The following is a 4,511-nucleotide window of genomic DNA, read 5'->3' on the forward strand; positions in this document are numbered from 1 at the left end:
TAATTTCATGGCTGCAATCACCATCTGCAGTGATTTTGGAGCCCCAAGATATAAAGTCTCTCACTGTTTTCATTTTTTCCCCATCTATTTGCCATGAAATGATGGGACCAGATGCCATGACTTAGTTTTCTGAATCTTGTGTTTTTAAGCCAACTTTTTCACTCTCCTCTTTCACTTCAATCAAGAGGCTCTTTAGTTCTTCTTTGCTTTCTGCCATAGGATGGTGTCATTTGCATATCTGAGGTTACTGATATTTCTCCCAGCAATCTTCATTCAAGCTTGTGCTTCATCCAGCCCAGCATTTCTCATGAAGTACTCTGCATATAAGTTAAATAAGCAAGGTAACAACATACGGCCTTGACGTACTCCTGTCCCAATTTGGGACCAGTCTGTTCTTCCATGTCCAGTTATCACTGTTGCTTCTTGACCTGCATACAGATTTCTTAGGAAACAGGTAAGGTGGTCTGGTATTCGCATCTCGTGAAGAATTTTCCAGTTTGTCATGATCTACACAGTCAAAGGCTTTGGTGTAATCAATAAAGCAAAAGTAGATGTTTTTCTGGAACTCTCTTGCTTTTTCTATAATCCAGTGGATGTTGGCAATTTGATCTCTGGTTCCTCTGCCTTTTCTAAATACAGCTTGAACATCTGGAAGTTCATGGTTCATGTACTGTTGAAGCCTGGCTTGGAGAATTTTGAGCATTGCTTTGCTAGCATGTGAAATGAGTGCAGTTGTGCAGTAGATGGAACATTCTTTGGGACTGGAATGAAAACTGACCTTCCAGTCCTGTGGCCACTGCTGAGTCTTCCAAATTTGCTGTCATATTGAGTGCAGAACTTCAACAGCATCATCTTTTAAGATTTGAAAATAGCTCAACTGGAATTCTATCACCTCCACTAGCTTTGTTCTTGCTACTGCTTCCTAAGGCCCACTTGAGTTTACATTCCAGGATGTCTGGCTTTGGGTGAGTGATCATACCACCATGGTTATCTGTGTCATGAAGATCTTTTTTGTATAGTTCTTTTGTGTATTCTTGCCACCTCTTCTTAATATCTTCTCTTCTGTTAAGTCCATAGCATTTCTGTCCTTTATTGTGCCCATCTTTGCATGAAATGTTCCCTTGGTATCTCTAGTTTTCTTGAAGAGATCTCTGGTCTTTCCCATTCTATTGTTTTCCTCTATTTCTTTGCATTGATTGCTGAGGAAGGCTTTCTTATCTCACCTTGCTAGTCTTTGGAACTCTGCATTCAGATGGGTATATCTTTCCTTTTCTCCTTTGCTTTTGGCTTCTCTTCTTTTCTCAGCTATTTGTAAGACCTCCTAAGACAGCCATTTTGCCTTTTTGCATTTCTTTTTCTTGGGGATGGTTTTCATCACTGCTTCCTGTACAATGTCCCGAACCTCCATCCATAGTTCTTCAGGCACTCTATCAGATATAATAATCCCTTCAATCTATTTGTCACTTCCACTGTATAATCATAGGTGATTTGATTTAGGTCATGCCTGAATGGTCTAGTGGTTTTCCCTAATTTCTTCAATCTAAATGTGAATTTGGCAATAAGGGGTTCATAATCTGACCCACAGTAAGCTCCCTGTCTTGTTTATGCTGACTGTAAAGAGCTTCTTCATCTTCAGTTGCAAAGAATATAATCAGTTTGATTACGGTATCGACCATTTGGTGATATCCATGTGTAGAGTCTTCTCTTGTGTTGTTGGAAGAAGGTGTTGGCTATGACCAGTGTGTTCTCTTGGCAAAACTCTGTTATCCCTTGCCCTGCTTCATTTTGTACATCAAGGCCAAACTTGCCTGTTATTCCAGGTATTGCTTGACTTTGTACTTTTGCATTCCAGTCCCCTATGATGAAAAGGACATCTTTTTGTGAAAAATAAGATTAATTATTGAATGGATAAAGGGATAGACAGATGTGTCATAATGTAAGGATAGTAAATGTTAAGGATAGACTAGCCAAAAGTATATTGCTATTCCTGTCTTCTTAAATTTCATTTCTGAAAAATTTCAGAATAAAATACTTGAGAAAAATTCTAATAATACTGTTACCTGAGAGAGCTGGCCTTTCATTCACTTACGTATATATATGCCAAAAGTTCTCAACTAGGGGGCGGTTTAGTTCCCAGGGGACAGTAGTAATGTCCTGAGACATTTTTGATTGTCATGACTGGGGGCCATGCTGCTGGCATCTAGTGGGTAAGGGCGAAGGATACTGCTATACATGTTTCAATGCACAGGACAGCCCTCACAACAAAGAATGCCCTAGCCCCCAAAGTCAATAGTGCTGAGGTTGAAAAACCCTAATATATATCCATTCAGATGAATGTATGTTGTTGTTCTTGTTCAGTCGCTCAGTTGTGTCTGACTTTTTACAACCCCATGGATCATAGCACGCCAGGCTTCCCTGTCCTTCAGCAACCCCTGGAGCTTGCTCATACTCATGTCCATTGAGTCAGTGATGCCATCCAACCATCTCATCCTCTGTCGTCCCCTTCTCCTCCTGCCTTCAATCTTTCCCAGCCTCAGGGTCCTTTCTAATGAGTTGGCTCTTTGCATCACATAGCCAAAGTATTGGAGCTTCAGATCAGTCCTTCCAGTGACTATTCAAGACTGATTTCCTTTATGATTGACTGGTTTGATCTTGCAGTCCAAGGGACTCTCAAGAATCTTCTTCAACATCACAGCTCAAAAACATCAATTCTTCAGCATTCAGCCTTCTTTATGGTCCACCTCTCACATCTACACATGACTACTGGAAAAACTGTATCTTTGACTAGATGGACCTTTGTTGGCAAAATAATGTTTCTGCTTTTTAATATGCTCTCTAGGTTTGTCATAAGTTTTCTTCCAAGGAGCAAGCCTCTTTTAATTCCGTGGCTGCAGTCACCACCTGCAGTGATTTTGGAGCCCAAGAAAATAAAGTCTGTCACTGTTTCCACTTTGTCCCCATCTATTTGCCATGAGGTGATGGGAAAAGATGCCACGATCTTTATTTATTAAATATTGAGTTTTAAGTCAACTTTTTCACTCTCCTCTTTCACCTTCATCAAGAAGCTCTTCAGTTCCTCTTCTCTTCTGCCATTAGGGTGATGTCATCTGCATATCTGAGCTTATTGGTATTTTTCCTGGCAATCTTCATTCCAGCTTGTGCTTCATCCAGCCCAGCATTTTGCATGATGTACTCTGCCTAGAAGTTAAATAAGCAGGGTAACAATGTACAGCCTTGATGTACTCCTTTCTCAATTTTGAGCCAGTCCGTTGTTCCATGTCTGGTTCTACCTGTTCCTTCTTGACCTGCCTACAGGTTTCTCAGGAGGTTAGTAAGGTGATCTGGTATTCCCATCTCTTTAAGAATTTTCTACAGTTTGTTGTGAGCCACACAGTCATATGCTTTAGTGTACTCTTTGAAGCAGAAATAGATGTTTTTCTGAAGTTCTCTTGCTTTTTCTATGATCCAGCAGATGTTGGCAATTTGGTCTCTGGTTCCTTTTCCTTTTCTAAATCCAACTTGTACATCTGGCAGTTCTTGGTTCACATACTGTTGAAGTCTGGCATGGAGAATTTTGAGCATTGCTTTGCTAGCATGCAGCAAAGTAATGTGTATATATATGCGTATTTGATGCTTGCATGCATGCCTGCTCAGTCACATCATGGGGCTTTGCAGCCCCATGGACTGCAGCCTGCCAGGCTCCTCTGTCCATGGGATTTCCCAGGCAAGAATACTGGAGTGGGTTGCCATTTCCTCCTTCAGGGGATCTTCTCGACCCTGGGATCCAACCCACATCTCCTCCTGTGTCTCCTGCATTGGCAGATAGATTCTTTATCACTAAGGTAACTACCCTTGAAAGTATAATTGCTCAGTTTTGTCCGACTCTTTGAGACTCCTTGGACTGTAGCCTGCCAGGCTCCTGTGTCTATGGAATTCTCTAGGCAAGAATACTGCAGTGGATTGCCATTTCCTTCTCCAAGGGATCTTCCCAACCCAGGGATCAAACCTGGGTCTCCAACATTGCAGGCAGATTCTTTACCATCTGAGCCACAAGGGAAGCCTTACATGTATATTAAACAAAATTGGATTCATAGTTTTATAACTTTGTTTTCATAGTGTATTGTCATTTTCTCAGGTAATTAAATTGCTTTTCATATTGTCATGTTTTAATGATGATGTATATGCTGTGATTTATTGTGCCCATTTCTCTTTGGGCATTTTTTTTAAGGTTGTTTACCAATCTTTAGTATATCTCAGTAATATTAACCTTTCTTTTCAGACAGATCTCTATTCTGTGTAGTGAAGTTCTCTTCAGGAAGATTGATTCCTTCAAACCAGCTTGGGTGCCAGCATCATCTCTGGTTTTGGGGCTGTGCAGGGATTGTTATCTTTTGTTTGGGATTTTTTCTCAGAAGCTCTGGCAAGCAGAGGCAGCAGTCAACAGTATGGCATCTCCCTGGCCCTTTGTCAGTGTTGGGCTGCTCAAGCTATGTATCTGGGGCAGGGACAAA

Source organism: Oryx dammah, unplaced genomic scaffold (genome assembly GCF_014754425.2).
Source record: "Oryx dammah isolate SB20612 unplaced genomic scaffold, SCBI_Odam_1.1 HiC_scaffold_10, whole genome shotgun sequence".
NCBI classification, from domain to species: Eukaryota; Metazoa; Chordata; class Mammalia; order Artiodactyla; family Bovidae; genus Oryx; species Oryx dammah.